The following is a 20,446-nucleotide window of genomic DNA, read 5'->3' on the forward strand; positions in this document are numbered from 1 at the left end:
GAGTAGTCCAGCTGGCTGGCTTCAATGCTGGGAAGAGGTGTGTTCAGCACAAAGAGCAAGGGGTCTACTGTGGTATTAAAGCTTAGTAGGAGCTAATCACTTATTCTGAGACTGTCCCTAAAACAAGCAAAATATAACTTTTTTCACTTCATGGTGAAAAAGATTTATTTTGAAATGAAAAGTATCAATGTGGAGCCTCGAGCCTTCTGTTTCAAAACGCATCTGCATTGTACTTAAACACGCTTTGACTCATAGACAAGAATGAATTTGCAATGAACCTTCTGATTCAAAGGGCGTTGAATGACATTGATTTCTATTTAATCAGTGACGCTTTCAAATGCATTTATACATTTCATTTTAATCTCTCCTATTATATCAGGTTGTGCATTGATTTCTAAATCTAATTTTTGCTAAAACTACATTTCACTGAATTCCATATTTCAAATTGAAATTTGTATTTTTTTTCTATTTTCATACAAATTGGAGGCCTATTCCGTGATTTGCTATTAAGGATTCACTTATTCCAAAGTGGAACCTAAGGCCAAAAATATAGCGTTGAAGTATTTGTCTTCTCATTCCAACATTTTTAGACATATTTTGCTCTAAGAATTATTAACTTATCTATTAATGATCATTTTTTACATGCTTGCGTAAATGTTATTTCCAGCTTTAAAAAATGATGTCAGCATCTGACAGGAACACTGAAATCGAGAATTACCAAAATAGCTTTCTAGCAAATGTGTACCACGTCGTGCTTTCCTGATTTGTTGATACCACACTTACACGGTGTTTGGAACTGGCCAGCACATCTGTTTTCCTTATGCTTTTGAATGATTGTTTTTGCCCAGCTTGTTGCTCTGACCTCCCCTTAGGTCACTCGCAGCGCGTCTGTCTGCTGCTTGATCACATTAATGGACCGGAGGCCCGAGCCCTAAGCTGCAGGGTGCAGGGACTCATTAGAATGAAGTGATTAGAAAGTAAATCCATACAAGCGGGTCAATCCAATGACAGCTCTCGCTGCTTGGGAGCAGGCCGCTCTCTGTGGCAGATGCCAGCACAACTTTTCCCACTGCCTGGAAGGCAGGCTGGTCAGATGCGCCCCATTGGTATTTCTGTTTGCTTGTTGTCTGGTGATTAGTTCTGTCTGATCAAATAACCCAGGCAGTTGTATCTTTTTTTCTACATGCCGATTTCTTTTCTACTTTCAGTGCTTAATTTGAGCCGGTGGTTTCCGGTGCTCAACACCAGCACTTAATTGTCTTCTCCGGCTCTGGTGACAGTCCACCACATGGTGATACTGTCTGCCAAATTTTGACATAATCACAACAACAGTGTTTAATAAATCAACATAAAATGAATAACACTTGTCCCTCACACCATTATTATAGCTTTGGGTTGCCTGGAATAGTGTGAATTGTGATCCTTGTGGGAGTGTGACGGTTAGTACTTGATTTAGTTCTGTCATTGGCAGCGCTGGCAGGGGCAATGGGTGAACAAAGCAATCAAAAGGAGATGATGGACGGAGCGCTGAAACTTTTCAGACACTCACCCCCAGTCACACATCTGGGTTGATACCATCATTGGTCTTTAGCTCACTTTGCCACCCCAGTTCAGACACATCTATGTGCAAATCAGTCTGACCCTGTGCCTCATGGGAACAGTCCAGCCCAAACTGCCAAGCCATGTCTTCCCTGGACCGGAAACAAGCTTCCTGGGACCTGTTTCGGGCTAACAACTCATCAGCCAAGCTAGCTTGGATCCAGTGGCAAAGTGAGCAAGGGACCCACGTCTGGGCATACCCTGCCAACTTAGGGCGAACAAAGCCAACACAAGGAGATGATGGATGGAGCGCTGAAACGTTTCAGACACTCACCCCCAGTCTCAGATCTGTTGAATGGGTGGTGCAGGGTGCAGTGGCCTCTTGAGATGGGCCCTGACACTTACTTTTTATTTTTTTATAAACTAAGCTCTGGTAGATATAGCATGCCTTCATCCATTATGCACAATAACAATCAATTACAATAAAACAGGTGAACTAAATATATCGGTGGCAGAGAGGAAGGCATATAGGTGCTCTTGCTCTTTGAACATATCAACACATTTCAGCTTGCATGGGTGGCAAATTCCATGTAGTCGAGCAAAGTGCACAAAACTTTTCAAAATATCTCAGTGTAAAGAAAGCCTTGCAGATTTGTATGACTATTATTATTATTATTTGCCATTTGTAAAGCGCGCTGCTACCCATCGGGTTTCCCGGTTCTAAGCACTACAGGGGCATTAATGAAAACACTATCATTAAAGAGCCATGTTTTTAAGAATTTGAGGAACTGCATTAATGAGGTACAATTCCTCATATACTGAGGCAAGGCATTCCAGTTTTGAACCTAGATACGCAAACGAGCGACCGCCTGATCGTCCCTGATGTATTCTCGGTATGCAGTATTGTCACTTAAGAGAAATGTATTTGCTTACAATAGTGTTATTATTTATTTATTGTCTGATTTATTTTAATAGGCAGATATAGAACATTTACAATAACATCCTTTGGGGAAAAAATTGAGCTGGCCTAAAAAGAAAAAAAGGGTGCTGCTGCCTAAACGTGGCAGCCATCGGCTTGCAATAAAAACACTTCTGAAAAACTTTAACAATTTCATATAAATTGAATAGAAAGTATATGGTTCTCCTAGCAAACAGGTGTACTTAGTGCATGCAGAGAAACCATTTAAAGTTTCAATCCACATTTCCAATTCCAATTTCTAAATTCCAAGCCGCAGGAAAATATGATTCTTAATATGGCAAAATAAATTCTCTTTGAGTTACTGTAACCTGAAGACATAGTTAAAGCAAGAAAGATGACTAAAACAGTAAACAATGATAAAGGGTGGAAAGAAATGAAGCATTGGCAAAGCAAAGTATTAGCCCATAAATCATGGCACTGTAGTCCACTTCTTTCTTCATTCACACTGCAAGATCGTGAATGGCTGGATTGAGCTGACCCACTGCTCCATACTGGGTGCTCCGGTAAGCAAAATGACAGTCATACCGACCAATAGAAAAACTGGGCTGACCCAAAGCGCTGCTACGTATTTATATATGCAGGTATTTATATTTATGTTTTTTTAATGACACAAGGCTGGCAAGACAGTGCAAAATGTCTCTGGGGTGGCCCCAAAAAGGAACAGCGATCACTTGAAGTCCTACTTCATGGAAACTACAAATTATTATTATTAATAGCAGGATCCCATTGTCTCTCCCAAAAAATAGCTATCTAACCTATTACAACATCTGCCACAAGTGCTACATTGAGCACATTTAATTTTTTTAAAAAATCAACCAGTTATCCTAAGATTCCCACCACAACATAAATGAGCAATGGCATTCAGTGGTGGCGTTAGAGTTACATTCAATTACTGCATCATACTTTGTCCGGGGATAAATAATACAATATTTGCAGCCAATATCAAATACATTGAGATAATAAAAATTGCGACACTCCCCCTGAAATGTTTGACATTCCTAATTGCTCTGACTCCTCCAAGATCAGATTCATTCTAGGTTAAAGCCTTCACATAGACACAAAATACGAGCACTATACTGTCTTACAAAATTACTAAACCTGCATCAACATCAAGAGAGATCTAAAGTTTTCAAGGCCTCCTTAATATCCACTTCTCTTCATTGGAACCTGAAGAATAGGAAACTTTTACTTAGACCGTTTTACAATGTAGTGATAGTTTGGGGGAGTTCAACAAATATACTATGTAGATTATATTCAGCATGTCTCTTTTTACTAAATAAAGGCAGGTCGTGATATACTGAACTTATTTCCACACTTTATTTATTGTTGTTTCTTAAAGGTTTCATAATATATGTCTGAGGCCCAGCTAAGAGATGCCCCTATTAACCCCAGATATTGTGCAATAATATGGTCGGAATACCCCACTTATTGACCATTCACCGCAGCTGTCATGGGTTACAAAGTCAAAGGATGCGGAGAAAGCAATGCAACTGACATAAAAAGTATACTGTTCCTCATATATCACTTTAAGGGCTGGGGGTATCAAAAGTAGGAGTAGTATTTGATTACTTTCAGGCCAGGAAGAAAGCATGCCTAATAAAATGGCAATGTAGGCTGAGCCTGTGTCCAAGCCAACAGTTTTGTGAGCATTATTTTTTAATACACCCTGGCTTCTGCGTCCAGGATTAGAACCTTCTGATAATAATTAGGTGTTCTTGGAACATTGATAGAAGAAGGAAACCACTCCACTATTCTGGGATGAAAGAGCTATAGTGAACAGAATTATTAGGTGGAGTGTAAAGGTGCCCAAGCCTCAGTTTCAATGTATAAACAGATTCGGCAATCAAATCCAATAGCCATTCAGCACTTCAAGTATGTTTGCATTGATAGATCCTCTTGAGATGTCTGGATCGGGGAATACAACATTTTAGACAGTATCTTTTACATACGGCTCTTTAATATGTTGCTACTACTTTCTGTTTGGGATCTTCATTGCTGCACCACCAACTTTACATACAGTATTGAGCACATTAATAAACCTACAGAAATTATTTGAGTCTCTGGCTTTACATATATGTGTCACGTCCCGGCGCAATTTGGGGCGGGGACCACACAGGAGGTGAGCGGGAGCGAGTAATGCCGGGACATTGGTGGGATGGACTACATTTCCCAGAAGTCAAGTGAGGGGCGTCTCCTACCGTCCCTCGGACTTCCTTCTTAAGCTCCGCCCTGGGACAGCTCGGGGCTTGTCAATCCCGTTCCTTCGAGCTACCGCGTTTGACCTGCCGTCCTCGAGTCACGCTCCTCGTGTCCCGCTGACATCCTGCAAAACCCGTCCTATTCCCGGAGCAGCCCCGCTGAGCCCCGAACCAGAGTAATTTCCACACGCGCTGAGGCGCGCAACATTGTATCGTTTCATCCTGCTCCGACAGGGTGTTCCCCGGCGAGCCGCTTGAAAGGCAGACGCGCAACATTGTATCGTGGCATCCTGGTTCGACAGGGTGTTCCTCGGCGAGCCGCTTGAAAGGCTCGGATCCCGTTTTTGTTGTTTACTTTCCAACCCCCCAGGGGGGGCTCCAAGAGCCGTTTGTTTTAGGCTCATATTTGATTTACTTTGCTTTTACTCGCCACAGTAACAGGAACTTCTCCATTGGGATTCGCTATTGGGTGAGACGGCTGTCTCTCTCTCTTCTGGGTTTCTGTCTACTTCGACACGTAAGCGGATCTCTCTCCTTGATGTTCCTGCTCTAGGGAACCACAGTCCATCAGAGCTAAGTACTTTCCTTACATGTATTTCAGAAGGAGTCTAGTTCGCATGTCATGTGATGTGAAGAGGGACACGCTTCTTGAGGTGGTTAGATTAGCCCTGGACTAAGAGAAACCTGTATCCGGCACTTGTAAGTGGGGGGGTTGTTGTCAGTAACCATAGACCCCATTCTTCCTGACTGCTGGTAATGCATAGAGTGTGTTCTCCTTATTTCTCACTGCAGGGACCACGGGGTGTATACAGTGGAAGTACCAGAGCCTGACTGAAGTCTGTTACCTGTCCACTGCAAGTGAATTGCTGGTTTACCTTTCTTGTTTCTTTTGTCCCTTTTTTCCCTTCCCCTGATGGGGAGTGGTCCGGCGAGGGTACTATTTATATACTCCCGGGCGGCTCCGCAGTGGGGGCAGGGTTCCCTTTCATCTTTCATCGCTCCTGCTGTATCCGGCTTGAAGGTTAGTGGTAATCTGCTAACAGTCTGACAGATTGACAAGACCACGGTTACTTACAGCCTGAGCGATGGAGACCTCTACCATCCTTTCTTCAGTCTTAGAAACTATGACCGCCTTACGTATAGAGGTAGACGCATTCAGGGGCGAGAACCTTCTGTTACGGAACGAGTTGGGTTCCCTAAGACAGGAGGTAACAGGGCTTTCAAGAGCTCCACCTACGGGGGGAAGAGGGGGAGGTTCCTATATTAGGGATTGGACCCTGCCACCACCTACTACTTCTCACACTTCTACCAGGGTTAACCCCCCAGCCCAGAATAGGGGAGTCCTGGGGGCAGATACCCCTACCGTACATGTTCTTCAACCAAGCCATCTACCCCTTGCTCCGCCAGAGCGATTCACAGGAGACCCTAAGAAATTCGGCATCTTCCTGGGCCAATGTAAGCTGCACTTTATGTGCAAACCTGCAGTGTTCCCCTCCGACCAGGCCAAAACTGCATTTATAATGTCCTACCTGGGAGGCAACGCTGCCAGTTGGTCTCTGCCTTTGATAGAGAGAGATGACCCGGTCCTGTACAATTACAATGAATTTTGCTTGGAGCTGAGTAAGTTGTTCGACAGAAAGGCGCATCACTTATCTCTGGATCGAGAGTTCATCACTCTTAAGCAAGGATCCCAGGATCTCCTCACCTATATCACTAGCTTCAACAGACTCCTCGTTGAGACCAATTGGCCAGTGGAAAAAAGGACCTCCATGTTTTACCAAGGACTCAAGGGAGAACTTAAAGACGTCCTAGCACAAGTGGTGCACATGCCAGACAACTGTGAAGAATTAATCGACCTTACCGTTCAATTAGACCATCGACTCCAAGAACGCAAAGGAGACCGGTACCGACCGGAGACACGGGCTTACTTACCTCGACCTAGGCCTCTGGTAGAAGACCGCTCGTCTGCCCCAGAGGGACCAGAACCCATGCAAGTGGGGGGAATAAGAGGACCTCTTAGCCTAGAAGAGCGAGACAAACGAAGAAAACAGCGGTTGTGCCTGTACTGCGGTAAACCCGGACATTTCATAAAGGAATGCAAGACCCGGGCTCGATTCACGACCAAAGGCACTCCAGGGAGCCAAGCCCTACCGGTTGTCGACTACGCGACAGGGGATGCGGGAAACTAAACCTCTCAAACAAGACTGAGACCCCTTGTTTGAGACCCTGGGAGGAAGCGGTCTCTTCGACTGTGGCTAATACCACTCTCACCGTGGTGGCTCACATAAACCTGTGCGTATCACTGGAGTTACCCTCTGGAGACGCGGTTATGGTACATGCCTTGTTGGATTGTGGGGCTACCGGCAATTTCATTGACCAGCAGTTCGCCCACAGCATCGGGATCCCGTGTGAAAAGAAACAGAATCCGGAACATGTTAAGGCTGTGGATGGTTCTGCTCTAACGTCTGGGTTGATACGGTTCCATACGCAGAAGGTCCTGATGCAAGTAGGGAGTCATCACTATGAGTTCATCCAATTTGATCTGATTGACGCCCCCCACTTCAATCTCATTCTAGGGATGCCATGGCTAACTTATCATGATCCCTTGGTACGGTGGGCGGCTCGTACAGTATCCATGAATTCAGTTTTTTGCGAACAGCATTGTACCAAGGACCTGATTAAACCAACGGGAGACCAAACTCCTGCGGGGTTACTCATTAAGGGAGTGAGCAGTAAAACTGTATGCTGTGCCTCTACATTGCCGGAAGAGTACCGACAATTCCAGTCTGTCTTCAGCCAGAAAGAGGCAGGGAAGCTTCCCCCGCACAGAAGTTACGACTGCGTGATAGACCTCGAACCAGGAGCCCTTATACCATGCAGTCGAGTGTATGCCTTGACAGAAGCAGAAACCCAGTACTTGCGACAATATCTTGACGACTTGTTGGCCTCTGGTTTCATTCGCCCTTCTACCTCCCCAGCTTCATCACCGCTTTTTTTTATCCCTAAAAAGGAAGGAGGATTAAGGGCTTGTATAGACTATAGAGCCCTCAACAGAGTAACCATCAAAAACAGGTACCCCTTACCCCTGATACCTGTCCTCTTGGATCAACTGAAAGGAGCCAAATTCTACACGAAACTAGACCTAAGGGGGGCATACCATCTTGTGCGGGTGCGTAGCGGGGATGAATGGAAGACGGCCTTCCGGACAAAGTTTGGGCTTTATGAGTACCAGGTCATGCCCTTCGGTCTCTGCAACACACCCGCCGCCTTCCAGTACTTCATGGACGAGGTACTACGAGGACTATTGGACGTCTCCTGTATCGTCTACAGAGATGATATTCTCATTTACTGCTCATCTATGGAAGAACACATACGCCACGTGTCGGAGGTGTTGAATCGTCTACAACGCTTTGCCCTATACGCCAAGTTGGAGAAATGCCTCTTTCATGCCACTGAAGTGGAATTTTTAGGATACATTATAGGCCCCAACGGCTTGTGTATGGACAGCAAAAAGATCCAAGCTATAGTCCAGTGGGAATCTCCGCCTAACGTAAAAGCCCTCCAGAGCTTTCTAGGGTTTGCTAACTTTTACCGGAGGTTCATTAAGGAGTTTTCCTGTGTCATCCAGCCTTTAACTCACTTACTGAAGAAAGGAGTTAAATTTTTGTGGACCGAAGCAACAGAACAAGCATTCCAGACCCTCAAGAAAAGCTTTACTCAGGCTCCTGTGCTAAGGCATCCCGACACATCGCTACCTTTCGTTCTGGAGACGGACGCCTCTCATTATGCCATCGGGGGTATTCTCTCTCAACGCCATCCTAGCACCGGACAATTGCATCCTGTGGCGTATTATTCAAAAAAGCTAACTGCATGCGAGGTCAACTACAGTATCATGGACAAAGAACTGTTGGCTATAAAAAGAGCATGCGAAGAGTGGAGGCACTACCTCCTGGGAGCCAAGCATACCGTTGAAATATTTACAGACCATCGTAATTTACTATTTCTGAAAACGGCAAGGGCACTAACACCTAGACAACTCCGTTGGTCGCTGTTCTTTTCAGATTTTGACTTCGTCATCAAATACCGTCCAGGACCTCAAAACGGTAAGGCTGATGCCTTATCGAGACCTGTCTCTGTACCTGAAACCAATCTTCTAGATCGAGACCCGCCTGCGATCCTGCAAGGAGCCTCTTTCCCTGATTCTCTGTTGGCCTCCGTCACCACCCTCGAGTTTTTGGACAAGGTGAAGGAGCAATTAGAAGATATGGATATCAAAGCATGTATCAAAGAAGACCCCGATCACCGTAAAAGCAGTAACGACCTTCTGTATCATGATGATCAGTTGTACATACCAAATAGCCCTTTGCAAATGCAAGCCCTCCACTGGATTCATGATTCCACATTGGGAGGACATCAAGGCATACAAAAGACTATCAAAGCCATGAAAAGATATTTCTGGTGGGAAACCTTGCCCGCAGATACAACCACCTATGTCGCTGAGTGCGCTATTTGTACACAAGGGAAAGCACAACATCAAAAACCAAGTGGGTTGCTACAAATCATTCCCGTACCCCCAACACCCTGGCATACGCTGTCCATGGACTTCATAGTGGACATGCCTACCAGTATGGGACATAACACTATTCTGGTCGTGATAGATCACTTGACAAAAATGGGACATTTCATTGCTAAATTACCCTCCTCCGCCGAACTGGCCCAGGTGTTTTTGCAACACATCGTACGAGCTCATGGCATCCCGGCGGTGCTCATAACGGACAGAGGGACCCAGTTCACTTCAAGATTCTGGAAAGCCTTATGTGACATCATGAAAGTGGACGCTCGCCTCTCGTCTAGCTACCACCCGCAGACAGACGGAAAAACAGAGAGGCTGAACCAAACACTCGAGCAATACCTTAGATGTTTCACATTACAACATGAAGAAGAGTGGACTAGGCTTCTGTGGATGGCCGAGTTCGCTTACAATAATGCCGAACACTCTTCCCTAGGATGTTCCCCTTTCTTTTGCCTAAATGGGTACCACCCTAATATGTTGCCCTTTGAGAAACCTGCACAATCCAAACACCCCACCATACACGAGCACCATGCACATCTCCGTAGCGTGTTACAGGAGGCAAAAACACAGCTTAGTAAGGCCCAACTCCGAGATAAGCAATATGCTGACAAAAGACGCACCCCAGAACCTTCCTATGGGGTGGGAGACAAGGTATGGCTTAACACCAGGCACTTGAGACTGAAAGGGAATTCGAGACTACGACCAAAGTTCGTAGGACCCTATGTGGTAGAGAGAGTGATAAATCCTGTAGCCATTAAATTGCGACTCCCTTCTTCCTGGCGTATCTATCCAGTCTTTCATGTGTCCTTGCTGCGACCCTGCCTTCCTCAAACCAGATTGCTACAAAAACCCCAACCACTAACCATAGAAGGGGAGGAGGAATACGAAGTGAAGCGTATCCTTGACTCTAAGATCATTCGGGGAAGGATTCATTATTTGATTGATTGGAAGGGATACGGCCCTGAAGATCGGTCCTGGGAACCCAAGACCAATCTTCACTGTCCAGACCTGCTCACACGCTTTCACAGGCGGTTCCCGTCTAAACCTGGTGGCCCGTCGGGACGCCGGTCATTGAGAGGGGGTCCTGTCACGTCCCGGCGCAATTTGGGGCGGGGACCACACAGGAGGTGAGCGGGAGCGAGTAATGCCGGGACATTGGTGGGATGGACTACATTTCCCAGAAGTCAAGTGAGGGGCGTCTCCTACCGTCCCTCGGACTTCCTTCTTAAGCTCCGCCCTGGGACAGCTCGGGGCTTGTCAATCCCGTTCCTTCGAGCTACCGCGTTTGACCTGCCGTCCTCGAGTCACGCTCCTCGTGTCCCGCTGACATCCTGCAAAACCCGTCCTATTCCCGGAGCAGCCCCGCTGAGCCCCGAACCAGAGTAATTTCCACACGCGCTGAGGCGCGCAGCATTGTATCGTTTCATCCTGCTCCGACAGGGTGTTCCCCGGCGAGCCGCTTGAAAGGCAGACGCGCAACATTGTATCGTGGCATCCTGGTTCGACAGGGTGTTCCTCGGCGAGCCGCTTGAAAGGCTCGGATCCCGTTTTTGTTGTTTACTTTCCAACCCCCCAGGGGGGGCTCCAAGAGCCGTTTGTTTTAGGCTCATATTTGATTTACTTTGCTTTCACTCGCCACAGTAACAGGAACTTCTCCATTGGGATTCGCTATTGGGTGAGATGGCTGTCTCTCTCTCTTCTGGGTTTCTGTCTACTTCGACACGTAAGCGGATCTCTCTCCTTGATGTTCCTGCTCTAGGGAACCACAGTCCATCAGAGCTAAGTACTTTCCTTACATGTATTTCAGAAGGAGTCTAGTTCGCATGTCATGTGATGTGAAGAGGGACACGCTTCTTGAGGTGGTTAGATTAGCCCTGGACTAAGAGAAACCTGTATCCGGCACTTGTAAGTGGGGGGGTTGTTGTCAGTAACCATAGACCCCATTCTTCCTGACTGCTGGTAATGCATAGAGTGTGTTCTCCTTATTTCTCACTGCAGGGACCACGGGGTGTATACAGTGGAAGTACCAGAGCCTGACTGAAGTCTGTTACCTGTCCACTGCAAGTGAATTGCTGGTTTACCTTTCTTGTTTCTTTTGTCCCTTTTTTCACTTCCCCTGATGGGGAGTGGTCCGGCGAGGGTACTATTTATATACTCCCGGGCGGCTCCGCAGTGGGGGCAGGGTTCCCTTTCATCTTTCATCGCTCCTGCTGTATCCGGCTTGAAGGTTAGTGGTAATCTGCTAACAGTCTGACAATATGTTGGACCACTTTTCTTGCTGCCTCTCAAACTTTGTCGGCCAAATTAGATATTGATAAAGTTTTGCCATTCTCTGCTCCTGTCACCTCTAATTTAATCCCCTAGCTGTAGCTGAGTATATTTTTAACAAGAACTTTGTTTTAAGGTTTCCGGCATTGTTGAAGATACCATGCCATTTCGAAAACAATAGGTAGCCTGGGTCCACTGTTAGTCCAGGAGGGCTGGTATCATTATGAATTTTTGTTATATCCACAAAACAAAAAAATACATCCAATGAATTTAAATGAAACTCATTTACATAATCAGGGGTTATTCTGAAATTCTGGCATAAATCTGGTCCTCCAGGACACGTCCTATTCTTTAAAGAAATAGGACCTCAGATGAGTGTCACAACAGATACCGTTGTACATTTGCTATCTTTCTTTCCTCTAAGTCATGAAAATGTTTTCTGCTATTTTCCCGCATTATCAGAGTAATATTTTTCCACATAGTGGACTGACTTATCATTTTAGCTTCAGATTTAGTCTTCTTTGAAAGATCAAGCACCTTGAAAAAGTCACCTGTTAAGAGCAAATACCTTTAATAGTGTGCCGCATTTTCAATACATTTTAAAACATTTTGTCTTTACTTCCTTTTTGCTGCACAAAATCTGAGAACTTCCATTGATGGTTCTGTTCAAGTTGGAGGGGAAAGAGACTGAAAGTCACACCAGAGGCCAATATTGCCCAACATTCCTGCTATAGATCAGAAAATTACTAGTATAGAAGTGGAGGCACAGACTGGTGGACTAGGGTTATGTTATGTTATCTGGTAATTGTACTGCATGCAACTGCTACTAGCGTGGCATCACGTACCATCGCATTCTATTTGTCCTCAGTGATTACGGGGGGACCTGGATGTGTGGTTGTTGAAATGTGTAGATGCAGTATAACCTATGTTGGAAGTTTTAGTTGAGATGTGTAAGGTCCTGATGTGGTATTGTCATCTTCAGTTGAATTTGAATATGCCCATACGCACACTCATGTTTAAAATAAATGTGAGAAAGATAGCTGTTGCTTCATACAGTTGTATTTTACCTGAAAAAGCTGTTGAGTTGGGAAAATTAATCACATTGTTTTACACTGTCGGTCACTAGTTTCATGTTTGTTGGATGTTTTCTTAGAGTAGCTTAGGTATCACTTATGCCTCAAAAGTTCAAAGAGATTTGTTTTTGCAGCATTCTAAAGGACAAGGTGGTTTTCTCGTTTCCTTATCTAAGCGGGAAAAAGGTCTCACATCTTACTGGCATGGACTTAGAGAGAGTGCCCTCCTATTCGGCATGTTTTCTAAGTGAGGAAATTTTAGCTGAAATAGTATGTTGGATTGCAGGTTGTGTCTTTGAAAGTAGATCTAGATATTTAATTTTATAAATGTTGGTCCGATTTCATACAGTGCTCGGTGTGTTATGCATAGAGCTTTGAATGTGATCTGTCAAGACATTGGGAGCCAGTGCAAAGTTTCAAGAGCGGGGTAATGTGAGAACATGGAATTAGGTGTGAAAGGAGCATGGCTTCTGAATTTTGCACCTATTGTCATTTGTTTAGGAGAGATTTCTATGCTCTTATACTATAGACCGTTCAGGTATTCCAACTTAGGGCCCGATTCAGATGTCGTTTGGAAGGCCCCCTAATCGGATTTGGCTTTCCCAGATCCGATTCGTAGCCGTTGTTTACAACCGAATCGTACACAGGTCTGAACGACCATGTACGATGCGAAGATTACGTACGTGTCGACCGGATTGTTTCCGGGACCCGAATCTGTCCGTACGACTCTTTACGACTCTTTTGCAGCCGAATCGTGCCGTGCAATGGAGCCGAATTCCGACCGAGTGAGTACGATGCACGATTCGGACAGCCGCTTCGCCACGGTCTCAGTGACATGAAACAGCTGTCTGATTCATAATTCAGGGGGGAGCAGCAGGCCCCCCTTCACCCGGAGCCCTCCAAAGTTGTCACAGGGGTGTGCCCATGGATCCCCCTGATCTAGGCATGCACCGTGTGGTGGGCACCCGCCACAGGGTGTACGCTTTTCCCCACCTAATCCTTTTTGCTATGGGATAAACAATAGGTAGCCTGGGTCCACTGTTAGTCCAGGAGGGCTGGTATCATTATGAATTTTTGTGATATCCACAAAACAAAAAAATACATCCAATGAATTTAAATGAAACTCATTTACATAATCAGGGGTTATTCTGAAATTCTGGCATAAATCTGGTCCTCCAGGACACGTCCTATTCTTTAAAGAAATAGGACCTCAGATGAGTGTCACAACAGATACCGTTGTACATTTGCTATCTTTCTTTCCTCTAAGTCATGAAAATGTTTTCTGCTATTTTCCTGTATTATCAGAGTAATATTTTTCCACATAGTGGACTGACTTATCATTTTAGCTTCAGATTTAGTCTTCTTTGAAAGATCAAGCACCTTGAAACAAATCACCTGTTAAGAGCAAATACCTTTAATAGTGTGCTGCATTTTCAATACATTTTAAAACATTTTGTCTTTACTTCCTTTTTGCTGCACAAAATCTGAGAACTTCCATTGATGGTTCTGTTCAAGTTGGAGGGCAAAGAGACTGAAAGTCACACCAGAGGCCAATATTGCCCAACATTCCTGCTATAGATCAGAAAATTACTAGTATAGAAGTGGAGGCACAGACTGGTGGACTAGGGTTATGTTATGTTATCTGGTAATTGTACTGCATGCAACTGCTACTAGCGTGGCATCACGCACCATCGCATTCTATTTGTCCTCAGTGATTACGGGGGGACCTGGATGTGTGGTTGTTGAAATGTGTAGATGCAGTATAACCTATGTTGGAAGTTTTAGTTGAGATGTGTAAGGTCCTGATGTGGTATTGTCATCTTCAGTTGAATTTGAATATGCCCATACGCACACTCATGTTTAAAATAAATGTGAGAAAGATAGCTGTTGCTTCATACAGTTGTATTTTACCTGAAAAAGCTGTTGAGTTGGGAAAATTAATCACATTGTTTTACACTGTCGGTCACTAGTTTCATGTTTGTTGGATGTTTTCTTAGAGTAGCTTAGGTATCACTTATGCCTCAAAAGTTCAAAGGTATTTGTTTTTGCAGCATTCTAAAGGACAAGGTGGTTTTCTCGTTTCCTTATCTAAGCGGGAAAAAGGTCTCACATCTTACTGGCATGGACTTAGAGAGAGTGCCCTCCTATTCGGCATGTTTTCTAAGTGAGGAAATTTTAGCTGAAAGAGTATGTTGGATTGCAGGTTGTGTCTTTGAAAGTAGATCTAGATATTTAATTTTATAAATGTTGGTCCGATTTCATACAGTGCTCGGTGTGTTATGCATAGAGCTTTGAATGTGATCTGTCAAGACATTGGGAGCCAGTGCAAAGTTTCAAGAGCGGGGTAATGTGAGAACATGGAATTAGGTGTGAAAGGAGCATGGCTTCTGAATTTTGCACCTATTGTCATTTGTTTAGGAGAGATTTCTATGCTCTTATACTATAGACCGTTCAGGTATTCCAACTTAGGGCCCGATTCAGATGTCGTTTGGAAGGCCCCCTAATCGGATTTGGCTTTCCCAGATCCGATTCGTAGCCGTTGTTTACAACCGAATCGTACACAGGTCTGAACGACCATGTACGATGCGAAGATTACGTACGTGCCGACCGGATTGTTTCCGGGACCCGAATCTGTCCGTACGACTCTTTACGACTCTTTTGCAGCCGAATCGTGCCGTGTAATGGAGCCGAATTCCGACCGAGTGAGTACGATGCACGATTCGGACAGCCGCTTCGCCACGGTCTCAGCGACATGAAACAGCTGTTTGATTCATAATTCAGGGGGGAGTAGCAGGCCCCCCTTCACCCGGAGCCCTCCAAAGTTGTCACAGGGGTGTGCCCATGGATCCCCCTGATCTAGGCATGCACAGTGTGGTGGGCACCCGCCACAGGGTGTACGCTTTTCCCCACCTAATCCTTTTTGCTATGGGAGCCTGTGTATGCGTCTGTACAAAGGCTCCTATAGAGTGCAATGGGAGTCCAAGCAAACCGAGTCCGTAAGCATACGGCTGCATCGTACTCGCCCGTTCGGACTCCCGGAGCACGTTTTGCTCGGAAAGCTCTCCGGACCCGAGTCGTATGGTGGGCTTTCCTAGCAAGATCAGAATCGGGCCATTAGAGAACACAAGTGTGACTCTGACATGAACTATGCGAGGGGAACCTACGTAGGCAAATAGCCATCACAATATTCTGAGCATGTTTGTTGAAAATTTCACTACAGCATCTGTGGTTCCAGAGAAGGCTCTGCATCTATGACTTCTAGGCTTTTTGCTGTGTTTGCTTGTGTGGGTACTTCTTCTAAGTCTACTAACCAGAGTGAGATCTCTTGTGTATCTAAGGATTTTAGTTTTGTTTGTTTTGAGTTTAAGGTGGTTGGGAGTCATCCACTCTTGCCCTGCAGTGATGCATGGTCCCTATTTAGATCTAGTGTTGTAACTGAGGTTCTTGAATTTGAGGATAATCTGTGTGTAATCAACATTGTTGTAGCAAGATAGACCAAAGGACTGGATCAGTCCACACATTGTGCTGAGATAGCTGTTGAAAAGAAGAGGACTTCTGTTTTAGACCAGGGAAATTTCTGTATTCAAGTGGTAAGGTTTTGAAGTGAAAGAGGGTAGTTAGATGATGTGGCTCTGATTGGATACAAAGGAGGGAATCAAGTCAATGCTTTTTCTTGGAAGCTCGGTTTCTTCGGCCTGGTCAATACTTTTGGGTGGTGGACTGTGTCAAAAAATAGCAGAGGTCTAGTAGGAACAAGGAGGCTGCTACATTACTATTCACCTGTGTTCCTATTCCGTTCATTGTAGAGACTAGAATTGATTCTGTACCTCTGTATGGACAGAAGCCGGTTTGTACATCTGTAAGGATGTAGTTTTTCTTCATAGATTTCCCACATTTTTGTGCAAATGTAATTTCAGTTAGTATAGTGAAGTAGCATCTATTTGGTATTGGTCTGTAGTTTGCAGGTTTAGTTGCTTCCAGACCAGGGTTTCTCAGAAGAAGTTTGATAGATGAGCATTTAAGCTCTTTAGGTACCCATAGTCAGTCAGGTATGATAATCATTAGTGTGCCTTTTGAAAATCTCCAATGGGCATGGGTCCAGGTTTTTTGCTGTTTGATACTAGTTACTTAAACGCTTGATCAAAAATAGGGAGGAAATACTATAATTTTTTGCTTGTAGTTGTTTGGGTATGCACTACTGGCTTGTGCTGCGGGTTGTTTCTTTGTTCTTTATAGCTAAGGACCATGTGTAACTTTTGGGCTTTTTAGGTCTCGCCTGAGACATCGCATGCGTTGTTGCTTGCAGAACATTTTGTTTAGTTACAGTAAGCTTAGAGCCCGCCCATTGCTTACTATTGTTTGGATTCATCATCACTCTCAGTTGCTTCCTTCTGTTTGGTCAATGTGTGCCAGTTTAACTTACTCTTCTTGTCTTTGGGATTTCCCTGGAGTACGGACAGTACCGGCCCATTTAAAGCACTGGGTTTGTTTAATGTAGCTAGAGTTTTCAAGGTGTCAGCTTTTTCCAAGCATGTTGTGCAATTCTTGGATAAAGTTGCCATTTGGAATTTCAATGTTTGGGCATTGTGACAGTAAAAGGGTTGGCAAGATGGTCACTCCCTGTTGTGGCTGAGGTTTGGATGTAATTATGTAGGCAGTGTTGCAGAATATTTCGTCAAGTGTTAGTTTTGTAGAATGCGTTGGACAATGCACATTACCTGGGGGACCATGCTGGTACCCGAAGAAAGCTGTAGATAGCAGGAAGCCCTAACATTCCCATGACAGCCAGGGACCACAATGTAGACTTAATAAAAGGGGGGGGGGGGGTCTACAGTTTACAGCCTTAAGGGCACTGTTAGTGGAAAACAGAAACACAAGCCTGGCATCACCGACATTTTTACAAGCACCCGTTTAAATCCTGTACGGTGTTTTTTAGAAACACATATTTGAAAACTGTACATGGGAACCCCTACTCTGATTTCTTACCAGTCTATTACATTCACATGAAGAGAAAAAGATATGGCAGGCAGGGCCATCCATTTGATCACATGAGAATGGAATGTGGGGGGTGGCTTTATCCAATGGATGTCTCTAAAGGCATTTATTTAGCTATGCAGAATCAGCAAAGGCCATCTTCTCTGTGTTTGGCTAATAACGTAACATAAAATGGAAATGATGCCTTTACTGTCTTAGTATATACTCTCTACTTTGTGTCTCTTTATACCTGCACACAATCTGTTGTTGCTATGGAAACAGAGGAAAGGCACGCACCATCACTTCACCACCCTAAGCATGCAATAGAGGCAGTCTCATAACGCACCTTAACCCTGTTACCCTGGTAACGGAAGCGTATGCTTTGTGAATGTATATTTTCATGCTACACAGTCATTATAGCAGAGCTGGGCACCTGTGAGGCCTGGAACCCGCCGGGCACTTGCAGCGTATTCTCTTAGGTGACATGCTTACCTAGATTCGATCTATACCGTTTATACATTCACGCAAACAACGAAGGCCGGCCCCACTGCTACCAGTATCACAATGGCGTCTTCAGGCAGAATTCTCATGATGCCAAACGGCTGAGCGAGTTCATCTGAGGTCAGGTGCTGGATGAAGGACATGCTAAAGGCGTTCCTCCCAACTGTGCAAGTCAATCCTAATTGCCCGTGTAATCATCCGCCAGATCGATAAGATAAAAAGAGAAGCAGAGAATCAAAGTGAAATATGTCCACGTGTGAGGTGCGTGAAAGAGGCGCGCGGCGCTCGCCGAGGCAGGGAGCTCGCGCTGCCCCGCGGGAGGGCGGCGAAGAAGACATAATGAATTCAGGAGCCGGCGCCAACTGACAGCAGCGTTCGGAGACCCTTGAATAATGACGCTTTAAGAGACTGTAAAGCAGAGCTTTCCAAAGTATGTGTCGCGACACGTTACTGTGTCGCCTGACCTTCGTGGGTGTGTCGCGCAACAGGAGCCTTGGCCCTCGCAGTGAGGGCCTGAAGGCAGGGGCGCAACGGAATTGAGCTCAAAGAGCTGTCTGTGTGTGCGCGCGCCCAGGCTGAGACAGCTTCCCACACACACACAGACAGCTTTGAGATTATCGCAGCCGCACCCGGGTACTTCACAGGTCTTTACAAGACCATTAACGAGGCTTTGTTTTTTTTTTTCACCCCTCCATCTCCACATGGCGAAAGGGACAAATCCTTTGTTTGTCACCGGTAACCTTTGCCGACTGTCCTGCTGCGTGGATATTTCCTTTTCTATGCAGTGCAGGAGAAAAGAAGTTTGTTTATTCCTGTCACCTTTCCCGACCCCTGCAGCAGTTTATCACACCAGGCTGTGACACAGTTTGACTAATAAAGTAGGTAGGAGAATTTGTCACTATTTGTTTTTCGATTTAAAATGTGCACAGGACCAGCAGGACACATACTTTGTGCGTGCTTCATTTAAACAATTTTTTTATCATTATCATGACCGATGCAGGATAAAATAAGACAACACAACATGCCCAGATAACGCTGGTGATTAATGATCCTGCTGGAGGGCAATCGTTTGTCTGTCCGTAGTTTTTAAATGCAGATCAACTGTATTTTATGTGGAAGCTCAGTGGGTTACTGCCTTTGTCACAGAGATCCTTGTGCTACTTGCAGTTCAGAAGTTACAATCCTAACATAGGACAGTGACCAATGAACTGTCACCAAAGAGCTGCATACAAACATGAATGGTGTAGTTAGAACTTCGCTTATTTTTGTTTTGTGATATAGTTAGAACTTCCTCAGTCTTTCATTATTCTAATGTTGCTGAAATGAGTATGTTTGGGCAGATATACATTTTTATCAGTAAAGCTGACCCCCATGTAATACTCTTTAAATCCTAAAGTTGTTTCCCCACACCAAACCCTCTTAAAATATATTGCCCACCAGTATGTATGACGTGATTCATACACCTTGTAATCCTCATTGGCTTATGTGACATTCCCTGTAGACTGATTTACATACTTGTATGACTCATTGTCTCTGTATAATGTGTGCGTGGTGTAAAGTACTGACACACACTACACTGACATGAGTAGCGCTGTACAACAAATGAAATGCATATGAGAGAGGGGCTACGTAAAGATGAGGGGCACTGTTGGAGGGTGGCAGCGAGGGAATCTGAGGAGGAGGTGGTGGTGGGAGGGGCTATGGAGCAATGAGGGGCACTGTTGGAGGGCGGCAGTGAGGGAATCCGAGGAAGAGGTCATGGGGTGGAGGGGGGGAGCTAGGGAGAGACGAGGAGCACTGGTGGAGGGTGGTAGAGAGGGAGTCTGAGGAGGAGGTCATGAGGGGGAGGGGCTACAGAGAGATGAGGGGCACTGGTGGAGGGTGACAGTGAGGGAATCCGAGGAGGAGGTCACGAGGGGGAGGGGCTATGGGGAGATCAGGGGCACTTGTGGAGTGTGGCAGTGAGGGAATCCGAGGAAGAGGTCAATAGGGGGGCAACTATCAATTATTTAACAAATCCTCTCAATTATCTCACAGCTTTAATGACTGCCGCTGAAAACAAAAACTAAAAATCAATATTAGTCACTGCCAGTAGCACAAGAAACCAAACATGAAAGTTATGTTTGTTTAGCAGGTCTATCGTAAGTACATTTGAGCTCATTACAATATTTAACAAATTAGATTTTGCTTCGGGGTTGTGCAAAAAAATTATGCAACCCCGATGCAAAATCAGGGCCTTAACATGTATTTATTTTTTTAAATCCTGCCACAAAGAAACTGGCAACAAGGAGAAATGCGGCAGTAAATCTGTTCTACTCAACTGGTTGCAAAGTCTGTATTT

At 45.0% G+C, this 20,446-nt stretch overlaps 1 protein-coding gene across 1 annotated transcript in view; it reads left to right on the forward strand.

Moving 5' to 3' along the window:
• Window positions 1–20,446, forward strand: part of FRMD3 (FERM domain containing 3) — a 638,046-nt gene that overhangs the window by 253,428 nt on the left and 364,172 nt on the right. The window lies entirely within an intron of this gene.

The sequence above is a fragment of the Triturus cristatus genome, chromosome 2_1 (genome assembly GCF_964204655.1).
Source record: "Triturus cristatus chromosome 2_1, aTriCri1.1, whole genome shotgun sequence".
Classification (NCBI taxonomy): domain Eukaryota; kingdom Metazoa; phylum Chordata; class Amphibia; order Caudata; family Salamandridae; genus Triturus; species Triturus cristatus.